The sequence below is a fragment of the Triticum aestivum genome, chromosome 2B (genome assembly GCF_018294505.1).
Source record: "Triticum aestivum cultivar Chinese Spring chromosome 2B, IWGSC CS RefSeq v2.1, whole genome shotgun sequence".
NCBI classification, from domain to species: domain Eukaryota; kingdom Viridiplantae; phylum Streptophyta; class Magnoliopsida; order Poales; family Poaceae; genus Triticum; species Triticum aestivum.
This window is the reverse complement of record NC_057798.1, coordinates 160,248,828-160,263,090: the sequence shown is the minus strand read 5'-3', so window position 1 is coordinate 160,263,090 and position 14,263 is coordinate 160,248,828.

Below are 14,263 nucleotides of genomic sequence, written 5' to 3'. Positions count from 1 at the left end.
ATCAAGTTAGTGTTGTTTTAACCTTCTCAAGGACCAGGCGTAGCCACACTCGGTTCAACTAAAGTTGGAGAAACTGACACCCGCTAGTCACCTGTGTGCAAAGCACGACGGTAAAACCAGTCTCGCGTAAGCATACGCGTAATGTCGGTCCGGGCCGCTTCATCCAACAATACCGCCGAACCAAAGTATGACATGCTGGTAAGCAGTATGACTTGTATCGCCCACAACTCACTTGTGTTCTCCTCGTGCATATAACATCAACGCATAAAACCTAGGCTCGGATGCTACTGTTGGGGAACGTAGTAATTTCAAAAAAAATCCTACGCACACGCAAGATCATGGTGATGCATAGCAACGAGAGGGGAGAGTGTCGTCCACGTACCCTCGTAGACCGAAAGCGGAAGCGTTAGAACAATGTGGTTCATGTAGTCATACGTCTTCATGGCCCGACCGATCAAGCACCGAAACTACGGCACCTTCGAGTTCTTGCACACGTTCAGCTCGATGACATCCCTCAAACTCCGATCCAGTCGAGTGTCGAGGGAGAGTTCCGTCAGCACGACAGCGTGGTATCGATCTTGATGTTCTACCGTCGCAGGCCTTCGCCTAAGCACCGCTACGATATTATCGAGGTGGACTATGGTGGAGGGGGGCACCGCACACGGCTAAGAGATCCAAGGGATCAATTGTTGTTGTATCTAGAGGTGCCCCCCTGCCCTCGTATATAAAGGATCAAGGGGGGAGGTGGCCGGCCTAGGAGGAGGGCGCGCCAAGGGGGGAGTCCTACTCCCACCGGGAGTAGGACTCCTCCTTCCCTTGTTGGAGTAGGAGAGAAGGAAAGAGGGGGAGAGGAGGAAGGAAAAGGGGGCTGCACCCCTTGTCCATTCGGACCAGAGGGGGGCTGCACGCCTCCTTCCTTTCGGCCTCTCTCCTCTATTCCTGTATGGCCCAATAAGGCTCATATACTCCCCGGCGAATTCCCGTAACTTTCCGGTACTCCAAAAAATACCCGAATCACTCAGAACCTTTCCGAAGTCCGAATATAGTCGTCCAATATATCGATCTTTACGTCTTGACCATTTCGAGACTCCTCGTCATGTCCCCGATCTCATCCGGGACTTCGAACTCCTTCGGTACATCAAAACTCATAAACTCATAATATAACTGTCATCGAAATCTTAAGCGTGCGGACCCTACGGGTTTGAGAACAATGTAGACATGACTGAGACACGTCTCCGGTCAATAACCAATAGCGGAACCTGGATGCTCATATTGGCTCCCACATATTCTACGAAGATCTTTATCGGTCAAACCGCATAACAACATACGTTGTTCCCTTTGTCATCGGTATGTTACTTGCCCATGATTTGATCGTCGGTATCTCAATACCTAGTTCAATCTCGTTATCGGCAAGACTCTTTACTCGTTCCGTAATACATCATCCTACAACTAAATTATTAGTTACAATGCTTGCAAGGCTTATAGTAATGTGCATTACCGAGTGGGCCCAGAGATACCTCTCCGACAATCGGAGTGACAAATCCTAATCTCGAAATACGCCAACCCAACAAGTACCTTCGGAGACACCTGTAGAGCACCTTTATAATCATCCAGTTACGTTGTGGCGTTTGGTAGCACACAAAGTGTTCCTCCGGTAAACGGGAGTTGCATAATCTCATAGTCACAGGAACATGTATAAGTCATGAAGAAAGCAATATTAAACATACTAAACGATCAAGTTCTAAGCTAACGGAATGGGTCAAGTCAATCACATCATTCTCCTAATGATATGATCCCGTTAATAAAATGACAACTCATGTCTATGGTTAGGAAACTTAACTATCTTTGACTAACGAGCTAGTCAAGTAGAGGCATACTAGTGACACTATGTTTGTCTATGTATTCACACATGTATTATGTTTCCGGTTAATACAATTCTAGCATGAATAATAAACATTTATCATGAAATAAGGAAATAAATAATAACTTTATTATTGCCTCTAGGGCATATTTCCTTCACTAAGGTGTGATCATGTTTTGCCTGTGAGAGAAGTTTAGTCAACGAGTACGCCACATTCAGATCTGTATGCATTTTTAAAATTTCTATGTCTACAATTCTCTGGATGGAGCTACTCTAGCTAATTGCTCCCAAGTTCAATATGTATCCAGATCAAGACTCAGAGCCACCCAGATTGGTTTCAAAGCTTACATCAACGTAACTCTTTACGACTAACTCTTTATCACCTCCATAACCGAGAAACATTTCCTTAGTCCTCTTTAGGTACCTAAGGATAATTTTGACCGTTGTCCATTGATCTACTCCCTTGCCAAACTCATGGCAATGCACACAACAGGTCTGGTACACAGCATGGCATACTTTATAGAACCTATGGCTGAGGCATAGGGAATGACTTTCATTCTCTCTATACATTCTGTCGTGGTCGGGTTGAGTCTTACTCAACTTCACACCTTGTAACATAGGCAAGAACCTCTTTCTTTGACTGATCCATTTTGAACTGCTTCAAAACTTTATCAAGGTATGTGCTTTGTGAAAGTCATATCAAGCGTCTTGATCTATCTCTAAAGATCTTGATGCCCAATATATAAGCAGCTTCACCGAGGTCTTTCATTGAATTTTTTTTATTCAATTATCCTTTTATGCTATCCAGAAATTCCATACCATTCCCGATCAACAATATGTCATCCACATATAATATCAGAAATGCTACAGGGCTCCCACTCACTTTCTTGTAAATACAGGCTTCACCATAAGTCTGTATAAAACCATATGCTTTGATCACCTCATCAAAGCGTATATTCCAACTCCGAGATGCTTGCACCAGTCCATAGATGGATCGCTGGAGTTTGCACACTTTGTTAGCACATTTAGGATCGACAAAACCTTCTGGTTGCATCATATACAACTCTTCTTTAAGAAATCCATTAAGGAATGTAGTTTTGACATCCGTTTGCCAGACTTCATAAAATGTGGCAATTGCTAACATGATTCAGACAGACTTAAGCACCGCTACGAGTGAGAAAATCTCATCGTAGTCAACACCTTAAACTTGTCAAAAACCTTTTGCGACAAGCCGAGCTTTGTAGATAGTAACACTACCATTAGCGTCCGTCTTCCTCCTAAAGGTCCATTTATTCTCAATGGCTTGTCGATCATTGGGCAAGTCCACCAAAGTCCACACCTTGTTCTCATATATGGATCCTATCTCAGATTCCGTGGCCTCAAGCCATTTATCAGAATCTGGGCTCATCATCGCTTCCTCATAGTTCATAGGTTCGTCGTGGTCTGGTAACATGACTTCCAGAACAGGGTTACCGTACCACTCTGGTGCGGAACATGCTCTAGTTGACCTACGAGGTTTGGTAGTAACTTGATCCGAAGTTTCATGATCATTATCATTAGCTTCCTCTCTAGTTGATGTAGGCATCACGAGAACGGTTTTCTGTGATGAGCTACTTTCCAATTCGAGAGAAAGTATAGTTACCTCAAAGTTCTAATTTCCTCCCACTCACTTCTTTGGAGAGAAACTCCTTCTCTAGAAAGGACACATTCTTAGCAACAAAGATCTTGCCTTCAGATCGGTGATAGAAATTCTACCGAACAGTTTCTTTTGGGTATCCTATGAAGACGCACTTCTCCAATTTGGGTTCGATCTTATCAGGCTGAAGCTTTTTCACATAAGTATCGCAACCCCAAACTTCAAGAAACGACAACTTAGGTTTCTTGTCAAACCACAGTTCATACGGTGTCGTCTCAACGGATTTAGATGGTGCCCTATTTAACGTGAATGCAGCTGTCTCTAATGCATAACCCCAAAACGATAGTGGTAAATTGGTAAGAAACATCATAGATCGCACCATATCTAATAAAATACGGTTACGCCATTCGGACACACCCTTACGCTGTGGTGTTCCAGGTGGCGTGAGTTGTGAAACTATTCCACATTGTTTTAAATGAAGGCCAAACTCGTAACTCAAATATTCGCCTCCGCGATCAGATCATAGAAACTTTATTTTCTTGTTACAATGATTCTCCACTTCACTCTGAAATTCTTTGAACTTTTCAAATGTTTCAGACTTGTGTTTCATTAAGTAGATATACCCATATCTTCTCAAATCATCTGTGAAGGTCAGAAAATAATGATACCTACCGCGAGCCTCAACACTCATCGGACCGCATACATCGGTATGTATTATTTCCAATAAGTCAATGGCTCACTCCATTGTTCTAGAGAACGGAGTTTTAGTCATCTTTCCCATGAGGCATGATTCGCAAGCATCAAACGATTCATAATCAAGTGATTCCAAAAGTCCATCTGCATGGAGTTTCTTCATGCGCTTTACACCAATATGACCTAAATGGCAGTGCCACAAATATGTTGCACTATCATTATCAACTTTGCATCTTTTGGCATCAATATTATGAATATGTGTATCACTACGATCGAGATTCAATAAACCATTCATCTTGGGTGTATGACCATAGAAGGTTTTATTCATGTAAACAGAACAACAATTATTCACTGACTTAAATGAGTAATTGTATTGTAATAAACATGATATAATCATATTCATGCTCAACGCAAACACCAAATAACATTTATTTTAGGTTCAACACTAATCCTGAAGGTAGAGGGAGTGTGCGATGGTGATCGTATAAATCTTTGAATCACTTCCAACACACATTGTCACTTCGCTCTTAACTAGTCTCTGTTCATTCTGCAACTCCTTTTTAGAGTTACTAATCTTAGCAACTAAACCGGTATCAAATATCCAGGGGCTACTATGAACACTAGTAAAGTACACATCAAAAACCTGTATATCAAATATACCTTTGTTCACTTTGCCATCCTTCTTATCCGCCAAATGTTTCAGGTAGTTCCGCTTCCATTGACCATTTCCTTTTCAGTAGAAGCACTCAGTTTTAGGCTTGGGTCAAGCTTTGGGCTTCTTCATGGGAGTGGCAACTTGCCTGCCATTCTTCTTGAAGTTCCCTTTCTTTCCCTTGCCCTTTTTTTCTTGAAACTAGTGTTCTTGTTTAACCATCAACACTTGATGCTATTTCTTGATTTCTACCTTCGCCGATTTCAGCATCGCGAAGAGCTTGGGAATCGTTTTCGTTATCCCTTGCATATTATAGTTCATCACGAAGTTCTACTAGCTTGGTGATAGTGACTAGAGAACTCTGTCAATCACTGTCTTATCTGGAAGATTAACTCCCACTTGATTCAAGCGATTGAAGTACCCAAACATTCTAAGCACATGCTCACTAGCTGAGTTATACTCCTCCATCTTGTAGGCAAAGTACTTGTCAGAGGTCTCATGCCTCTTAATATGGGCATGAGTTTGAAATATCATTTTCAGCTCTTGGAACATCTCATATGCTCCATGGCATTCAAAACATTTTTGAAGTCCTAGTTTGTCGGAGTAATGGGCCACGGGTAGGCTAACCCGAGCCCCTGAAGCTTTCAAAACATCGGGGCGGACTGTGCCCCTCAAGACCCCGCGATAAGGAGCCGCCTTCTGGGAGTCGGCGGCAAGGCCGCCGACTGCCCCTCTCGGCTGAGTCCCAGGGATGACTTCGAGATAAGCCGACTCCTATTGGCGGCTTCCAGAGAAGCCGGCTATGGGGAGTCGGCCCGCGACTCTGACCACCTCCTGCCTTCGCCGCGATGGACGGGACGGGGTACGGTCACCGCGTGGCCCATCCCCCTCCTGCTTACGAAGGGCTGGCATGGCTACAGTGTGCCGTATCGATGGAGATCTCCATCCGGCGCGGCACTGTTGCCATGCCTGCCCTGACCTCAGCGCCCGTGGGCGGCGCACTGTGCCCACGATGGCCTGCCTATACGGACCAGAGACGGCGGGTCCCACCCATCAGTGGGGGTACAGAAGACGGCAAGAGCGCCACAAGACGGACCCGTTGGGAGTCGGCCCCCGGGAGTCGGCCAGCCCCTCCCACGGGCCCCACACGCCATTAACCAGACAAGACGGGGAATGGCAACAGTGATCGTCCGTCAGGCGGCGGCACTGTTGCCACGACCCCATGACCAAGCCAGCGTCATTGGAAGCACGGCTACAGTACCAGGCCTGTCGGCGGGGCCCACCAGTCGGCGGGCCCCAGCAGTCGGCGGAGAAGACGGCGGCCTGAGAGACAGACAGCTGGGACCCACACCCAGCCGGATTACCATTGTATCCCAGGGGGGCGGGCCTATATAAGCCCCCCGGGGCACCCATGCAAGGGGGATCGCTTCTTTAGCACTAGACCAGATCATATAGGAAGGAGGGAGCTAGCCTTGCCTTCTCCTACCTCCAGGAAACAGCTCAAGGAGCAACCTTGTACTCACTTTGCCATAGTGATCATGCGGAGACCCCGCAGAGCAGCGGTAGGGGTGTTATCTCCACGGAGAGCCCTGAAGCTGGGTAAGATTCTCCGGCGTGCATGCCTTCGCCTCATCTCGTTTCCAGGCACCGGCGACGTTCTACTCGCCCCCACCATGATAAGCCATCCTTTGGCATATGTCGCACCCAACAACCGACATTTTGCGCCCACCGTGGGGCGAGGTGCACCGTCGTCCGGAGACCTGCTCAGGACGGGAACCCTTTTTCTCCCTGGCGAGCGCAGCCAGCCCGGCACGCCAGACAGAGTCTGCACCGACGCGCTGCACGATGCTGAGATCTCCTGTGCAGCCAGCTGCCTCGCCGAACTTGTCGGCGAGGTTCGCCTCTCCGACGAGCCTGCATCCAACGCAGGCACGGGCGGACCCGAGAGCCTCCTCGCGGGCCTCCTTGACCAACTCCACATCACCGGCGAGCCTGCCGTGGACCTGGAGTCCATAGGCTCCACCGACCCAATGTTGGTCGACTCCGACACCGCGTCGCTCGATGCGTTCCCCACCAACATGGTGGTCTACGACGAGCCGCTCCCTCGCGCGGAGAGCGGCGGAAGCACCGTCACAGAGGTTCTCGTCCTCGATCATGGCGAGCATTCCGGTGAAGGAGCTCATGATCCACTTGACGCGGCTCTGCGAGACCTGACCGTGCCTATTCTGGGAGACGCCGACACTGAGACACTGGAGGCGCGCCGCCTTCAGCTTGTCGAAGACGCGAAGAAGCTGGCAAGCATGAGACGCTTGTCAGAAGCCTACCAGCGTGAGATGGATCGCGCTGTGGGCGGCTCGCCGGCCCCAACTGGGCCTAGCCGCCTAGGCGCGGTCCGGCAACGCGGCATGGCCATCGCCAACCTGTTCGGGGCCAATCGCCCTGTGTACGCCACGCCTACGGAGAACATCCGCTCCGCCCAGGCGGCGGCGGACGAGCTAGACAACTTCGAGGGTGAAGAGCGCCACCTGATGACGGAGCGAGTCCAGCAGCTCCTCGACGCGGCTGCCGCGCAGAACGAAGCCGGCTGCCGCACGGAGGCGCCGCAATGACAAAACGACGACCTGCCTCCCTGCCGAGATCAAGGCGCGACGTCTCGGACAGCAACTGGCGGTGTCCGCGGAAGGAAAGACAAGGATCCGGCTGTTAGCAACAGTCGGACTCGCATCACCATCGAGCGCGACCAAGACGGCCGCCCCAAAGCAGTGGAACGGCGGGACGACTATCTGCCTCCTCCTCCTCACAAGGAAAGGCGAGTCTTCCCGCCGCCCGTTGAGCATCCGACTCTCGGCGACCGCCTTGGTCATCGAGAGGGAGTCGGAGAAAACAATGCCCGCCACCGGATCGACCGACTACACCGATCCCTGGCGCTGGAAGAAGAAGACGAGTTGGGACCGCCCTGTTTCGAACCTCGCATCCGAGACGAACCCTTTCCCAAAGGGTTCACGCTCCCCCGAGATACGCCCAAGTACACCGGCTCCGTGAAGCCAGAAGACTGGCTGGTTGACTACTCCACGACCATCAACATAGCGAATGGCAACAAGCGTGTTGTCGTAAAGTATGTTCCGCTCATGCTCCAGGGCACTGCCCGGACATGGTTGAACAGCCTGAAGCCCCGCAGCATCAACAGTTGGGTCGACTTCACCGAAGTCTTCGTCCGCAACTTCACGAGCACGTGCAAGCGACCTCCCAAGCCTCGCCAACTCTCCTTGTGCGTGCAAGGCCCCGACGAGTCAACTCACGACTACCTCACGCGCTGGGCCGAGCTTTGGAACTCCTGCAAGGGCGTGCACGAGGTGCAGGCTATCGAGTACTTCACTGCCGGGTGCAGAGAAGGCACCCTCCTCAAGCACAAGCTCCTCTGCGACGAGCCGGAGACCCTCGACGAGCTGCTGATCACAGCAGACAAATACACCACGGCCGACTCCTCCATGAAGGCGGAGATCCAAGTTAGCACGACTGGCAAAGTCGCCCCTCAGGCTCCCAGAACTCCGGCTAGGGACGCTAGTCGGCGACAACAGCAGAACGATCACAAGCGCAAGGCCCCACAGCCGGCTTCTAACAGCCGGCAAGTTGCGGCAGTCGAAGACCAGCAGCCGGAGGAGCAGCCTCTGACCAAGCGACAAAAAGGCGGCAAGTCCAACTGGTTGCCGGCCTTCTCTTACGAGCAGACCCTAGATGGCCCCTGCAAGTTCCACAGCAGCGTGAAGCCGTCGAATCACACCACCCGGAAACGCCACTGGCTCACCAGAATTGCCAAGGGAGACGTCTCCTGCCTCCCCCACCTGCTGATCCGCCGCCTCCACCGCCGCCCCAGCAGCCGGCTGTCAGGCCAGTCGGCGCAGTACAAGACGAGTACCCAGAAGAGCATGGAGCCTATGTGGTGTTCACCAGCGTGGCTGACGATCAACGCAGCAGGCGGCTGTAGCGGCAAGAGGTGAATGCAGTAGCGTCAAGTACTCCAGAGTTCATGCACTGGTCCGAGAAGCCTATCAGTTGGAGCAGAGCGGATCACCTAGAGGTGATGCCGAGTCCGGGTTCCTACGCCCTGGTCTTAGGTGCCACCTTTGCCACCGATAGGCGGGCCGCTCGCTTCTCGCGAGTGCTGATAGACGGAGGCAGTAGCATCAACATCCTGTACAAGGATACCATGGAGAAGTTAGGAATCAAGCAAAGACAGCTTTAGAGCAGCCGGACTATGTTCCACGGCATTGTTCCTGGCCTTTCCTGCTCACCAATCGGCAAGATCCTGATAGACGTCCTTTTTGGAGACAAAGATCATTTCCACCGAGAGCCAGTTTGGTTTGAAGTGGTGGACCTCGAAAGCCCGTACCATGCGTTGCTTGGCCGACCTGCTTTGGCCAAGTTCATGGCGGTCCCTCACTACGCCTACCTCAAGATGAAGATGCCGAGTTCCAAGGGGATTCTGACCATAGCCGCCGAATATAGAAAGTCGTCCGCTTGCGCGGCCAAAAGCAGTCGGCTAGCCGAGTCCTTGGTGATCGCAGCCGAGAAGCGGCTTCTCGATCGGGTTGTGGCGATGGCCGGCAAGTAGCCCGAGATGTCACCCAACCCCAAGGAGTCGGAAGCTGAAGGTTCGTTCAAGCCGGCCAAAGAAACGAAGAAGATACCCTTGGACCCGGAACACCCAGAGAGGTACGCTGTCATAGGTGCAAACCTTGACAGCAAATAGGAAGGCGAGCTCCTTTATTTCCTCCGTGAGAATCGAGACATCTTCGCATGGTCCCCTAAAGACATGACAGGTGTACCGACGGAATTCGCCGAGCACAAGTTACACGTCCGATCTGATGTGAAGCCCGTCAGGCAGCCCTTGCGCCGCTTGTCAGAAGAGAAGAGAAGAGTTGTTGGAGAAGAGATAGCCCGGCTCCTGGCAGCCGGCTTTATTATGGAAGTATTTTTTCCAGAGTGGCTAGCGAACCCGGTCCTGGTGCTAAAGAAGAACAAGCAGTGGCGGATGTGTATTGACTACACAAGCCTCAACAAAGCTTGCTCCAAGGACCCATTCGCTTTGCCAAGAATTGATCAGGTGATAGACTCCACAGCCGGATGCGAGCTGTTGAGCTTCTTAGATGCATATTCAGGATATCACCAGATCAAGCTGAACCCGGCTGACAGACTGAAGACCGCCTTCATCATGCCGTTTGGAGCCTTCTGCTACCTGACTATGACGTTCGGCTTGAGGAATGCCGGCGCCACCTTTCAGCGTTGCATGCAGAAGTGCCTCCTCAAGCAACTCGGTAGAAACGCCCACGTCTACATGGACGATGTGGTGGTGAAGACGGAAAAGCGTGGAACGTTGCTGGAAGACCTCAAGGAAACCTTTGAGAACCTGCGCCGATTCCAGATCAAGCTCAACCCTGAGAAGTGCGTCTTCAGAGTACCAGCCGGCCAACTCCTTGGCTTCCTGGTCTCTGAACGCAGCATAGAGTGCAACCCTGTAAAGATCAAGGCCATCGAGAGGATGGAGATACCCAGCCGACTGCTAGATGTGCAAAAGTTCACCGGCTGCTTGGCGTCCATCAGCCGATTCATCAGTCGGCTGGGTGAGAAGGCTCTCCCTTTATACCAGCTCATGAAGAAGACAACCTTTTTCGAGTGGAACCCCAAGGCGGACGAAGCTTTTCTCCAGTTGAAGAAAATGTTGACTACTCCCCCTGTGCTAGCGGCCCTAACTCCTGAAGAGCCCATGCTCCTATACATTGCCGCCACCAGCCGGGTAGTCAGCACAGTCATTGTAGTTGAACGCAAGGAGGAAGGCAAGGCGCTACCTGTCCAGAGACCGGTATATTACCTGAGCAAAGTACTGTCGACCTCCAAGCAGAACTACCCCCACTACCAGAAGATGTGCTATGGCGTGCACTTTGCCGCCAAGAAGCTGAAGCATTACTTTCAGGAGCATCCAATCACTATGGTTTGCACAGCCCCACTAGCCGAGATCATCGAAAGCCGAGATGCTTCTGGCCGAGTGGCCAAATGGGCCTTTGAGCTGGCTCCCTACACCATCTACTACCAGCCCCGCACGCCATCAAGTCGCAAGCACTGGCCGACTTCCTCGTCGACTGGGCCGAGACCCAGTACCTGCCGCCAGTGCCCGACTCCACCCATTGGCGGATGCATTTCGACGGATCCAAGATGCGCACCGGCTTGGGAGCCGGAGTTGTCCTCACTTTCCCCAAAGGCGACAAGCTCAGATATGCGCTGCAGATCCATTTCGCCGCCTCCAATAACGTCGCTGAATACGAGGCGCTCATTCACGGGCTCCGGCTTGCCAAAGAACTTGGCATTCGTCGGATCCTGTGTTATGGCGACTCCGACTTAGTGGTCTAGCAGTCATCTGGCGATTGGGACGCCAAGGATGCAAACATGGCGAGCTACCGCTTCCTCGTACAGCAACTCAGCGGATATTTTGAGGGGTGCGAGTTCCTTCACGTGCCAAGAAATGACAACGACCAAGCAGACGCCCTGGTACGAATCGGCTCCACCCGCCAAGCAATACCATCTGGCGTCGCCCTTCGGCGCCTCCTCAAGGCGTCTGTCAAGCCTTCACCAGAATCAGACTCCATCTTTGTGCCGGCTCCCCCCGAAGAAGTCGGATCCGACTCAAGAGCCCCAGCAGACGGCACGAGAGTTCTTACAAATGGCTCCAATAACGCCGCAGTCGAAGCCGGACCGAGAACTTCAGAACCCGGCCCGGGGACTGCGGCGACCAATCCGAAGACTCCAGAACTCGGCCCAGGGACTGCACTAGTCGGCCCGGGGACTTCATCAACCTAGCAAGCGGCCGCAGACTCTAGCCTGCCGCCTCCCAGCCCAGCCGCCCTCGTCCAAGCCGCAGTACTGGCAGTTGAAGAAATAGTAGTACCCTCATGGGCCCAGCCCATCCTCAAGTTCCTAGTGAGCAAAGAGCTATCAACTGATGAAATCTGGGCTCGGCAAGTACAACGCCGAGCGGCAGCTACACCATAGTCAACAGAGAGTTGGTCAGGCGCAGCGTCACTGGTGTCTACCAGCGTTGCGTCGAGCCAGAGCAAGGCCAAGCAATTCTCAAAGACATCCATCAGGGCGAGTGCGGCCACCATGCGGCTTCAAGAGCACTCGTCGCCAAAGCCTTTCGACACGGTTTTTTCTGGCCAACCGCCCTAGAAGAGGCCAAGGAATTGGTCCAAAAGTGCAAAGGGTGCCAGAAGTTCCGCTCCAAGCCGCATCAGCCGGCTTCCGTGCTCAAGACTATCCCCATCGCCTGGCCCTTTGCGGTTTTGGGCCTGGATATGGTGGGACCATTCAAAACAGCACGAGGCGGCCTAACTCACTTACTTGTCGCGGTGGACAAGTTCACCAAGTGGATAGAAGTAAAGCCCATCAAGAAGTTGAATGGTCCGACTGCAGTGACTTTCATCGCCGACATCACGACTCGGTACGGCATACCACACAGCATCATCACCGACAATGGCACAAATTTCGCCAAAGGTGCCTTGGCCCGTTTCTGCGCGACACAGGGCATCCGACTGGACTTAGCGTCCGTTGACCGTCCGTAGTCAAACGGCCAGGTAGAGTGAGCAAACGGCCTTATCCTGTCTGGCATCAAGCCTCGACTGGTCGAACCACTAGAGCGTTCGGCCGGCTGTTGGCTTGATGAGTTGCCAGCCGTCCTCTGGAGTCTGCGCACGACTCCAAACAAGTCAACCGGCTTCACACCTTTCTTCCTCGTCTACGGTGCTGAAGCCGTCATCCCGACGGACATAGAGTTCGACTCCCCTCGAATCACCATGTACACCAAGGAGGAAGTAGAAGAAGCACGACAAGACAACGTCGATCTGCTGGAAGAGGGCCGGCTGTTGGCACTCAGTCGGTCCAGCATCTACCAGCAGAGCCTACGCCGATACTACAACAGGAAGGTCAGGCCGAGATCTTTCCAAGAGGGCGATCTTGTGCTCCGACTGATCCAGCGAACAGCTGGTCAGCACAAGCTATTGGTGCCTTGGGAAGGCCCCTTCATTATTAGCAAAGTGCTGGGCAACGACTCCTACTACCTGATCGACGCTCAGAAGCCCCGAGCACGCAAGAGGGACGACTCCGGCAAAGAGACGGAACGCCCATGGAATGCAAATCTTCTCTGCAGATTTTACAGTTGATGCAGTATGTATCACGCTACCCTTTGTATTAAAGTACTAAGACTTCGGGCCCCCCGAGACGAGCTCGGGGACTGCCCTTTTTTGTTATCTATATGATAAGAATTATGCCTTCGAGTATACTACTCTTCGTTATGCCACTTGGCACCAGGCTCGACTAGTCGGCCCGGGGACTCGCCGCCTCGCGCTATGGAATGTTTCCTGCAGTCGGACAAGTAGTGTGTGGTGCCTAAGCCGTCTCCTGTCAGAAGCCGCAGCTTGCAGAGCGACTGTTTGGTGGGCAGGAGTAAGGAAGAATGGGCACCCACATGAAAAATGGCTAAGGACTCAAAGCATAAACATAGCTTAAGCCGGCTTCCAGCCTCTCTTAGCAAAGCCGACTCTTGAGCAGTCGGCTTGCCGCTTTCTATCCAACTTGTTAAAAAGACTCTAAAAATGGCCAAGTACTTGTCTTTCCAAAGTAGCCAGGCATTTGATCCAGAGGCGGTCCGCAGAACGGTTGTCCGACTGGCAAGGCAGCGACTAAGGGAAGGCGGCAAAGGAAAAAGCCAAAAGAGCAATGAGCAAGGAAAGATAGAATTCGGATAAATATTTACATAACATAGTCCCTTGGTCGAATCTTCAAGCAGAAGTTCAAAATACACCCCGCGGGTGGAATTGTTCGAATTAACAAGTTCTTGAAAGACTACTAAAGCAGATAAAATGAAGGCAAGACGGCAGCCTAGGAAGCGGCAGACGGGTTCGGAGGGTCAGAAGAGACGACGGTGTCAGGCGCCGGGGCGACCGGCTGGACAGTCTCGGCTTGATCGTCTCCGGCGGCAGCCGGCTCGGTCGGGCGCGGCTCGTTGCTGGAGGCGCGGTCGAGCGGAGGCTGGTCGGCCGCTCCGTCTTCTGGCGCCTCTATCTCACCTCCGTCCTCCGCCTCGCCTTCCTCCTTGGCGCTGGAACCGATCACCTCCGCCGAGTCCTCGTCATAATCCGGGTTCATCCCGAACCACTCCGGCGGCGCCTCCCTGCCGTCTTCGGCCCAATCAGGGACGAAGATGCTGGTGTCTGCGTAGTCGGCGATCGCCGCGGCACACGCGATGAGGGCGTCTTCCACAGCTACCAGCTTTCCCTGGGCCTCTGACCGAAACGCGGCCAGCCGGTCCAGGTCCAGCCCTGGATACCACGCCTTGACGAATTCCAAGGCCCGGCGCGCTCCAGCCCGGGCC